This window comes from Callospermophilus lateralis, chromosome 5 (assembly GCF_048772815.1).
Source record: "Callospermophilus lateralis isolate mCalLat2 chromosome 5, mCalLat2.hap1, whole genome shotgun sequence".
NCBI classification, from domain to species: domain Eukaryota; kingdom Metazoa; phylum Chordata; class Mammalia; order Rodentia; family Sciuridae; genus Callospermophilus; species Callospermophilus lateralis.
The window spans coordinates 92699207-92710858 of NC_135309.1; the positions used below are offsets into that span (position 1 = coordinate 92699207).

Consider the following 11652-nt stretch of genomic DNA (forward strand, 5'->3'; position numbering starts at 1 on the left):
TTCACCATTGCTCCACACTTTTCTGATTGCCAAGTTCACAACTTTCATTTCATTTGCTGTACTGTTAGAGCAGCATTGAAATCAACATAATGCTGGTTATTCTGTATCATGAGAATAGTGACATATGATAGTGCTGACTCACTAGGTAAGTTGTATGTGTTAATATGTACAAAATTTTGCTTGTATATAAGCACTCAATATAGAAGAATATTCCATAAGTTTCTATATCTTTTCTACTTTTCTTTTTACACTTATCACAGCTCCTTGAAAAAAAAAATGTGCATGTATACATCTGCCACACATACATACGTACACTTCTCAGGATCATAGAATCAAAATTGCCATAATCCTTGGGCTTCAATATACTACCATCTTTGGTCCTTGAATCATGGTACTCATATTCATTCATTCATTCAACACATATTGAGCAATCTGACCCTAATATCCATTCTCTGTATGCCCTAAGAATATTTTGGAGATATGTGTGTGTGTGTGTGTGTGTGTGTGTGTGTGTGTGCGCGCGCGCGTATGTATCTAAAATCACTAAAAATAGATAGAAAATCCTATAAATAAATGTTTATGATGAAAGCAATCACAAACCATCAGTCCATATTTCATTTTTCAACTTTCACACTGAAATACACACATGTATGCATTGAGTGTTTTGATATGTCTAGCTTGCCTACTAAATCTTTTATTATTGTAGTTGATGATGATGACTCTTTCCTGGTCAGAAAAACAATGAGATCTTTTAAATTTAAAATAATGAAGTAATACTGTTAAGACTAAAGAAGAAAATTTTCCAATAAAAGAGCCTCAAAGGCTCAAAAGTTATTATCTGCAATATACAAACAGTCTATATCAATAAAAGTACTATACTTCATAGTTGCTTCTCCAAAGACCTCGAATGACCACCACTTATTAACAGAAACATTTTTGATACCTGTTTACATAACTATTTAAGGGGATATTAGAGTTTTACAGAATCCATTTATCATAATAGCTATAAGTTTATAATGAAAACAACTATTTATGAGAATTCTTACAAAATAATTTTTCACTTTCTCACCTGTAAGTTTCAATTCAGTTACTACAGAATGAAATATTGCTGCATAGAGTTCAATGAGATCTGAGTGAAGAATCTGTGTGATTGAGGAACTGTGGGTTCTTCCAGAAACTTTTGGGTTATTTACAAGGTCCTCCCTTTTTCAACTATAGATTTATGTGAGGCCAGGTTGTTTTTATATGCTTCCTCTGAAGTAACAAATTACAACTGATCAAATGTGGAGGCAAATATGAGAATTTCATTGTCTTCTATAAATTTGACCTTTAGAGTTTTCGGAAAATATAAAGTGATTTCATTCTTCTCATTTATTTTAATGGGCTTATTATTGCTATTTTTAAAAAAATCAAAAATTTTCAGTTTTAATTTCTAATATGTAGCCATTAATAGATTTAACCTACCTAAACAAAAGCTCTTTGCAAGTCTTAGTATTTTTGAAGGACAGAAATGAATCCTAATTCCTGGAGAGTTTGTCAACTGCTACTTTGGGAAATACATATTTTTAATATATAATTACAGACCCAAGAAGGTCCAGAATATATCACAAAAATTGATATGGATAATTTTGCTTTTTCCTAATAAAAGTCGTATCTATTCCATCATCCAAAAATGATAGAGCTTCTACTATGTGTTGGGCACAGTGGTATGTTGCTAAGAAGTTGGATGCAATGAGGAAAACTGAATACATACCCTATCCCTGTTAGACAACCATTGGCCTATGCCCTAAGACAGAAATTCCAAATCATCATAACAACTGCGTAATCATATTTTAAAAGTTTTATTAATTATAATTAGAATAATCTGGTATTATGGAAAGCCATAGTTGAATTAATGTTGGATGGATTAACATATTTTATAATAAATATTCATGGGGCTGGGGATGTGGCTCAAGAGGTAGCGTGCTCGCTGGCATGCCTGCGGCCCGGGTTCGATCCTCAGCACTACATACAAACAAAGATGTTGTGTCTGCTGAAAACTAAAAAATAAATATTAAAAGTTCTCTCTCTCTCTCTCTCTTAAAAAAAAAAAAAAGCATTTAAAAAAATAAATAAAATAAATATTCATGTTCTATTTCTTACATGTAACCAAATTGAAGTATTTTTAAAACTCAGAAACATGGAACTGGGGATGTAATTCAGTGTTAGTATACTTCCTTGCGATACCCAAGGGTTTGAACTTCAGCTTCAAAAATAACCAAATAAATACATAAATAATATCAGACACATTAATGTTTAAAAGCAATAATTTAAATATAATGCAAAAACATGGAAAGGTACACAATTATTTTAAAAAGAAAATTTCAAATCACAAGTAAACTGATAATATGCAAAAATACCCGTTATGATTAATAGTTTAATGAACACATTTTCCTATTTAAATAGTCAAACACATGATTACTTTAAATTCATTTCTTATGTTTTTGACAGATAATATCTCAGTTCCTTAAATATAGAATATTTAAGATGGGCGCTGTGGCATATGCCTGTTATACCAGTTACTTAGGAGGCTGAGGCAAGAGGATCCCAAGTTCAAAGCCAGCCTCAGCACTTTAGAGAGGCTCTAAGCAATTTAGTGGGAAACTATCTCAAAGTACTTTAAAAAAATGTGCAGTGGTTGTGGCTTAGTGGCTAAGTCCCCTGGGTTCAATCCCTGGTACCAAGTAAATAAATAAATAAAATATTTAGTCTACACACTGATATACAAATGAGTGAAAGTTTACATTTTTGGTCGCAAATACTCTGAAAATAAACACATGAGATATTTTTAGGTTATTTCTAAGGCTAGAAAACAAAGCACTAAATCAGGAGAAGAAAAATAATCATTTAATGAAAACAAATACATCAGTCAGAAAAAATATTCACTTATTTACTTTCTTTAGTTATTGATCAAAATCTACATAGTAAGCTACATACGCCTGGGAAGAAGATTCTCATTATATTCTTTCATCATACATTTATATTGCTGCAGATTCCTAAGGACACAATCTACAGTGAAGTGTGAATTTGCTATAAATTGATGGGGTTTTAGAATCCTGAGGTGAAACCAGAGGAGGCAGCAGTACTCACTTCATTACCCTGTTGCCATCTTGGATTTTACATGCTGTTTTATATATTGATTTGGTACATTTTTACCCTATTGATATAGGCTCTAACACCAAATGCCTCTCCTCATTCAGCTTTGCTGTTCTCCTAGGTATTTTTAACTAGATATAAAGGCAGGGCATTGCAATCCATTGTCTAGTTATGATTATCATTTCTTTTATGACTGACATCCTTCACTTGGTAAGAGAGTGTAACCACAGGCCCACAATTAATGCCTCTTCAATCATCTCTACACCAAAGAGGAAAAGCCTGCACTCAGCACTATGTTTGGAACACAAAGTGTGGTTTTATGCATTTGAAACCATATTGGCAGGTTCATGCTATTTTATTATACACTTGGCTGTCTATCTTTTTCTTGTTCACTGTGGTGATCAGCTTGTTCCGTGGTGCCCACCCCCCTTCTGTCTGGCCCAGTATCTAAGCCAAGTACCATGGGCACCCATGGGGTGAACTTGGCAGCTGTGAGACCCAGATGCTGAGCTCCAGTATGTAATTTTCCAGCAACAGCATCTGGGTGTTTGGTTGGCCTTTTATCTGGCTTATGTTGTCTGTCATGGTGGCTGTAGAAAGTCTGTGAACCTGGCACAGAATTTGTCTCCTTGTCTGTGGGCCTATCTTGTCTGTAAAAAAAAAAAAAAAAAATGTCACTTCCTATTTATCCTCATTTGGTGTTGTGCAGTTTTCCTCCACAATACATCTGGATAAGAAACCTTAATGAAATTTTCTGGAAGTCACTTTACACATTTAACCTTTTCACATTTCCCCCTTCTAAATTCTCCGCCCAATCAAATGCTATATATTTTCTACTTACATTCTGTGGTTGTGTGTTCACCCTAGTTCTCATTTCCTCTGTGAATCAGAAAGTGTAATAAAATGATTCAGTGGTTGGCACATGTGTGCAGGAGCCGTTTCCCTGTGATTGGACCCCTAGGGCTCTAAGGCTTCTTTCTGTTTCAGGTTCTAATTTTAGACCCTGGCGATCAACATACAAGTCATATCTTATTGTTTGAATCAAAGAACATGGTTATTAAATTTTTTTTTAAAGAAAGGATTGGTCTTTTAATTGGAACACAGACACAACATAGATATCTGTCTTTGATAATCCTATTTTTGACAATTATAGAAGACCTTTTATTTTATGTCTCTTTTATACAAGATCAGATGATTTGAAAAATATTATACATTTTACTTTTTTTTTCCCTAGCTTGGATATCAGAGAATAAAAAGACAAACTTTACTTTTGCTAAGGACTTATAAGATTATAGTTCATTGAGAATACAGTTTCTTCCCACATACAAAACCCACATAATTTTCTTTGTATTATAAATTGATAAAATGAATAATGAACTGAAAATACAAATCACCAAAAAATGTGGTAAATTTATTAAAGGTGAATATTAGAACAACCATTATTGGATTGTAAAATTGGCTTTGATTTATTTTCTCTGTAATCTAACTTAAGAAAGAAGAAAAAAATAATGTAGGGACACACTTGTCCTTGATGTGAAAACATAACTCCCTATATGGTAAGATATGTGACATCTTTCCTAGTGACAAGTGCTTACAGTCCTGTTCATTAATTTTATCACTAACATAAACTTTTAATATGCATATGATCAGAATATAGGACTTCCAGGGCAGCTTAAAGTGACTGTAACCTGTAATTACTGTTCCTGTACTTGATTATAATAATCTGATTGCAATTATTCAGTGATTTTAATACAAGCCTCAAGCTACATAACAATAATTCAAGTGCAGTGATTGGGAACATGTTTCTGTTTGGCTGTGAAATGATGTTTTAATCCGTAGTGATTCAAAGATCTGGCTATAGTTCTGTTCAGGTAATTAAAGCACATTTATATTGTCAGGTAAAATACCCTTATTTTGAAATATATTAATTAATGCCCAAATTCCATATAAGTCCAAATATATCATTATCATGCATTCTTTAGGCAAAATTAATCAGGCGAAGATTCTTATGGTTGGGAAAATTGACCTCTATGACCATCAATCTAAAAATTGCAAATGGAGGTGAAGGAGGAGAAGAGGTGGAGCCAGCCAACAAATATATCTATTATAGCACATTAATGTGACCCTAAATATTTCCACTGAGTTATGGCACTTGAAAGGCTTAAAGGCCACATGAATAATGTGTAATTCATTCTCTAGAAAAGTTTCTAGAACCAAAACTCAAGGAAAATATTTGGTGAGGGAATGATTTCAAGTTACAGGAATCAAACTTCAGTGGCAAGGAAAAAAACAAACCTTTGTCAAATATTTTCAAGGACACGTCTCTAGAAAAGAACAGGTCTTTATATATATATATATATATATATATATATATATATATATATAACCTATGGAATATATATATTACCTATGGAATAATATATATATTACCTATGGAATCTGTGACATTATTCTGGTTTTAATTTTGGTGTTTATTTCCTTTCTTTTTCTTTTTGAAATTAAAATTAAGTACCAGTAAACCTTGACTACAAAAGAGAAAATGTAGAACAACAAATAATGTTCCCAGACACCTAATCTAATGGTCAAGTACTAGTTTACAGTGAGAGACATACAGTGCAATAAGAAAGGGAGAATAGTTTTAAGATATTGTCTTGAACTAGAATGTCACAATTACTGGACTGCCTAAAGGGGTAGAAGAGGCAAACCCAATAGACTTCCTTGAAAAACAGATCCCTCAGGCTCTTCCACTGAATCTAACAAGCAACCTAATTTTCTTCTAGAGGTGTTTAAGAATCCCAGGAAGCGAAGGAGCACGGAGACAAAGCATCATCTTGATTTGTAAAGTCCCCGATTGTAGAAATAACAAATGAATCATCATCTCTACATGTGACAAAGAAAGGGCACATTATAAAAATACAAAGCATTTTTTCCTTCCAACACTAGAACCACATTCGGGTGAAGGGCCAGGAAAATGTCCTTCATTCTGGTTGGTGAAAAACTGCATTATAACTAGATAAGTAAGGATAAAATGTATATTTTTAGATTAAATATCTCATGAAAAGCATAAGATGAGGTTATTAGAATAAGCAACTTGGTCAAGCGTTTGTTTCTAAGAAAAACTTAATGGAACATTTCTGAAGAACTGACTATGGTCAATTGTAAGTGATTTTTCACAGTAGAGGAGGAATTTGGCATATGATCACCAGATGCAGTTGGCAATATTTTTGAACCACATTCCCAAGGAAACTTACTTCCTTTCCCATCTCAGTGCTTCTTTGAAAAATATTCTTTGCCAGCTTTTTAGTTTTGGTCTCAGTGCAAATCATTTCTATCTTTCTGTTAAAACCAGTAAGGACCAACAACATGGGTTTTTACCAATTAATTCTCCTTGGGGTACATCTTGGCCATTTTTCAACAGGAAAGGGGACTCAGAGAAAAGCATAGAATTCATTTTGTAAGCTGCTGTTTTAAACAACAGTGGGAATAAAAAGAAAGCATGGTTTACAGGTTTTTATGGAAGTGAAAAACACATGTAAGTTTGAGAAATGTAAAAAAGCTTTTAAAAAGATTATGTAGGGGTGATGAGAAATAAAAATCTCTCTACCTCTATTGATTGATTGATTAACATCTCTGATTTAAAGAACTATAATTAGAAGGCTGTCAAAGAAGACATTCTTGATCTAATAACGTTTACTAGAGATGAAAGTTCCAAATCTCTGCTGCTCATTGCTGAGCCATGAGGATCCTATCCATAAGGCTCCAAAGCTTACAAGAAAAAAACAAGCATTTCTTCAATTTAGGCCTTAGTTTTTTTATTTCTAAATATGAGTAAGGGCTACTTCCTACTAACCTATTAGTTTAATTGTTTTAGTGGTGGAGGCGATCCCCCACTCACTGTCTTGACAGGGTCACAGTGAGAAAAAGTGTTGGCAAAGCCGCTCTCCCACTGTCTTGACAGGGTCACAGTGAGGATGAATGCTGGCAAAGCCACGCTGGTTGGTGGGTAACCGAAACCATGAGACCCTTTTTTATGTAATTGGGACTTTGCATTTTCATGCTTATGTTTCTCACAGGAGGCATGAGTATGTTAAATGCCAAACAAATTAAATTTCAGATGGCTAGAACAGAACAGGTAGTTCATGCCTTGGAGGCCGTTCTACCCACCCCTCAGCATATCAAGGACAAAGTAAAAGGCTATTCTTCTATCTTAGTACATTGTGGACAAACCTAATAATGGACAACAATCATCCTCTGAAAAACAAACTCTTTGAGAACTAGTGCACCTTGACTGAGAAACAAACTCTTTGAGAACTAGTGTACCTTGACTGAGAAACAAAGAAACTCTTCGAGAAAGCAGCTCAACCAGTTTTATGAGAATAAATTTAGGAATCAATTAAAATAGGTTTATAAGACACAGTTTTAAAATAATGTTAGAAATATTATTTTATTTAGATTCTTAAGTTTAGAAATTCTTAAGTCTTTAGTTGTATAGGTTTCTGATATGTTTTAAGGATGATTCATAAACTTTAGGATATTTTAAATATAAGATTTAAAGGGACTTTTTTAGATGGGAATTTTGAATTAAAAATAAAGTACAAGTGTACTTTAGGTTAATGATTGGCTAGGAGACTTAGAGTCTGGTTACGTAGTTTGGCATTAGTTAATAAGGAAATAACATATCTTGGGAAAAATAGTAAATCTTGGGAAAATCTGAAGGATGTAAATTGGTGACATGTTTTATTGATGATTCTGTACTTTGATGATTGTATGGCTGGGGATCATATCCTGGAAGAATGTAGATTGGTGTGCTCTCAATCATGGTTAAGGAAATGTCATGTCTTGGCAAAGTTTTAAATTATATAATCAATGACGTATTGTAAATCTATAATGATGAGAAAAATTGTAATAAAAAGGGGACCCAGAGAAAGCTGCTTTAGCTCTCTCTCTGGAGATTGCTCAAACGTAACGACTCCTGTCTCATCATTTCGCCGACGCCACTCCTCCTTCAGGACTCCCTGGACCCCGCTGGGGCTGGACCCCGGCATTTTAGAATAATAATAATTTGATATTTATAAATTAAAATAGTCATAGAATTTTCTGGGAAGTTTATCCTGAATTCTAAGTGTGACTGCTCAAAACACATGGCATGTCAAAGTTCATGCTACGAATTTGCAAACAAACTGAGAAATTCCTGAAGTTCTCTGGAATGATATTTGTCAAACAGTGAACCATCAATATTTTCAAGTTAGACATGAATTCTAATCAATAGCTCTCTTACTTTTTAGCAGTACAACTTTCTTTTTCAGTTATTTGCATCATTATCATCCAATTTGTTACCACTTATTTGGTTTATTCAGAAGTTTATAATGATATGTTTACATTCACTGAATTTTTCATTTAGAGTTTCCTAAAAGGTTTATTTTGAGGCTTATTATGATACAAATACATATTACTAACCTCTTAATTTTTCTTATTACTTCTTCTATGAGAATCATTGTTTTTACTTATGAAATTTTGCTAGTTAAATCTTGAAAATTTGAGTTCATTAATATTTTAAATACCACTTTATATACAATAAAGCACTTTCCTAAGGTCCTTAATTCATACTTTTGAAAATAAAATATTAAAGAAGAAAAAAATGTATGCTGAAACAGCAAATTATGAATTTAGTAAATTTCTATAAAAATCTAGTTTACTTCTGCTCATAAAGTAATTGAAATTTTAATCATTTTCTTAAAAATTAGAAAGATATCTTTCACATAATTATACAATTTCTCCCAGGTATTGGTGATTTTAAAATAAAAATTCTGAAAAAATATAAATATGTCGAGCTCACATAGAGTTGAACAATCCAATTATACTCTAAAGTGGAAGAAAATCCATGAAACATTGAGTAATAAGTCAGTCACTTACCTGTAAGTCAAACACTCTAAAGTGTTTGTACATATTGCAATGTTTTGCATCATATGAACACATCAACAAATGGATCCAGTATTAGTTCAACTAAATGTGCCCCAAATTCCAGACATGAGAGGGACAAAAGCCTATGAAGTAGCCTTGAAAGAAAATTCTATGAAAAAGGAATGTTCTCCATGTCACTGCAAATGATTGAGGCAATCAGACCTCATTTTCAAGAGATTACAGAATTGAGATTCACAATTGGGGGGCACAGAAATTATAACACAGAGGGAATTAAAAGACCAAAAAGCTCTGTAGAGAAGTTAGAAAGTCATAAAATAGACTAAGACATGAACTAGAGAAGACGGTAGAAAAGTTTCACAGTGGAGCTGAACAGGCCAAGGAGATGGGGCCTTAGAATAGCTGAGCATCTAACATGATTGCTTTGCCAGAGTAGGGCTTAGTGGGGCCCACCCCCAAGGGCTTGCTGAGTGATGTTGCAGTTCTTCATAAAGCCTAGCACATAGGCTACAGAAGCCTTTTTGGTGTCTCTTTTCTCTCTGTCAATTCTTATGATAAATTCTGACCACTTGAGGTAATGTGAGAAGGGTGGGACTGAGGAATAGGGGACAGCTTTGGGACCAAGAAGGAAAAGGGGGTCGAATGTGAGGAAGAAAGGGAGGCCTAGTTGACCTTTGCAGAGGCCACGGAGTGAGACTTGGAGTAATTACTAGTTTGCAGTTCACAAGGCGTGGAGATTGTCCAGTATTTCCTGTAACTTTTTGTGGAACAAGGTCATCCTCATCAGAATTCTGTTACATGCATTAGCCTTGTGCTCATGATTACTGTGGGAAATAAAAGGAAGGCAGGAGGATTCACATTAGAATCAGGACAACATAGAGAAGAACACACCACAGGAGGCACAAACAAGGAACCAGAGCCATTTTCTTCCCCTGTGAATGTTATGGAGGCTTCTAATATGTGTATACTAAAAGATGTCACAATGTTGGGTAGAATATTTCAGGGACTGTAAATACCTTGCCTTGAGTTGTATTTGAAACATAGAAAATAAAATAAAGCTATGGTTTCTAGCTAATTCTTACCCAATGGATGAATAAAAATAGAATTAATAATGAAAAATAAGAACAAATCTTCCATCATTGATTATTCATTTAAAGTCGGATTCTTACCTAGTATACACAAAGTACTGGGTTTGATTTCAAGCACTGCAAATAAATAAACCAGCACAAAATAATTTTCATTTCTCTATTTTATAAAATGAAATTAATGTATATTTCACTAATCATTATGAATACACAGTTGTGATTCTACATTCCAAATTGAGAGCTTCTAGAACTAAGGCTACTCATTAGATACTGAAGAACCTAAGGAAAGATTGAGAGATCATCAAATTTTTTCATGTATGTATAATATGTCAAGATACACTCTACTGTCAAGTATATCTAAAGAGAAAAATGAAAAAAGAAAGATCATCAAATTCTAAATGTCACATGGTAAATTTTAGAATCTTATGGATCATGAAGTTACTGCTGATGGTATACACTATCCTATAGGCTTTATATATATCTGGGAGGTACTTTTATATCCACTGAAATATATATAAGCATTTATATATTTTCATATCATCATATCCACAATTTTTCATTGTCATTTTACATCTTTTATTAACTAATACACAATTATTTGTTATGTGGTTTGTTGAAGCAAGGAGGCAGACAACATTTGCCACAATAATGTCTGTCAAAGTGGCTGTCCATAAAAATTCCAGAAGCACATTCTTCTGAAGGAGACTCCTGATCAAGATGATGAATTTTGCCATTTTCACCCACCTTAAGGTATTTCAGGACAGTCAACTTTACCTTCTTTCTTTTTTTGGGGGGGAGTGATACCAGATGACTTCCTTTTCTTAGCATTGCCATGAAGCCTCAGCACAAAAGGGAGGGTGGACTCCTTTTGAATATGCATCATCTTCAGTTGCTGATTAGCAAAGTTCACTTTTTACTGATCAGAAGGAATCCCCTTCCTTATCCTGGATATTTGCCTTTACATTTTCTAGTATTGGAGAGCTAAGCCTCAAGTCTGATGGTCTTCCCTGGAAGGGTTTTTCCAAAAATCTACATCTTGGCACCAGTTCCACTGAGAAAAAGGAAGACAGGTTACACCGTGGGATACCAGACAAGGGGACACATATGCTGCTGGCCAGAGACTAGCTGCAGCTCACATGTGCAGCCCCAGATTCACAATTCTAATTCTGCATGAAAATTGACAATTCATAATGTAAAATTAATTTGGGGGAGTTGGTGGGAATATTGTATCCAACTTTGGAAAGTTAACTGATACTTCATGATATTTAAAACTAACCTCTAAAACAGAATTTAGAAAATACTGCAAATTTATTTATTTATTTTTTTTAATTTTTTAATTTTTTATTTATTTTTTATTCAAAACATTACAAAGATTTCAGAATCACATCGGTTACACATCCACATTTTTACATAATACCATAATAGTAACTGTTGTATTCTGCTACCTTTCCTATCCTCTACTATCCCCCCTCCCCTCCCCTCCCATCTTCTCTCTCTACCCCATCTACTGTAA

At 33.8% G+C, this 11652-nt stretch overlaps 1 pseudogene; it reads right to left on the reverse strand.

Moving 5' to 3' along the window:
• Window positions 1-10733: 10733 nt before the first annotated feature.
• LOC143399320 (ubiquitin-ribosomal protein eS31 fusion protein pseudogene) lies at window positions 10734-11174 on the reverse strand (annotated as a pseudogene).
• Between the last annotated feature and the right edge of the window lie 478 nt (window positions 11175-11652).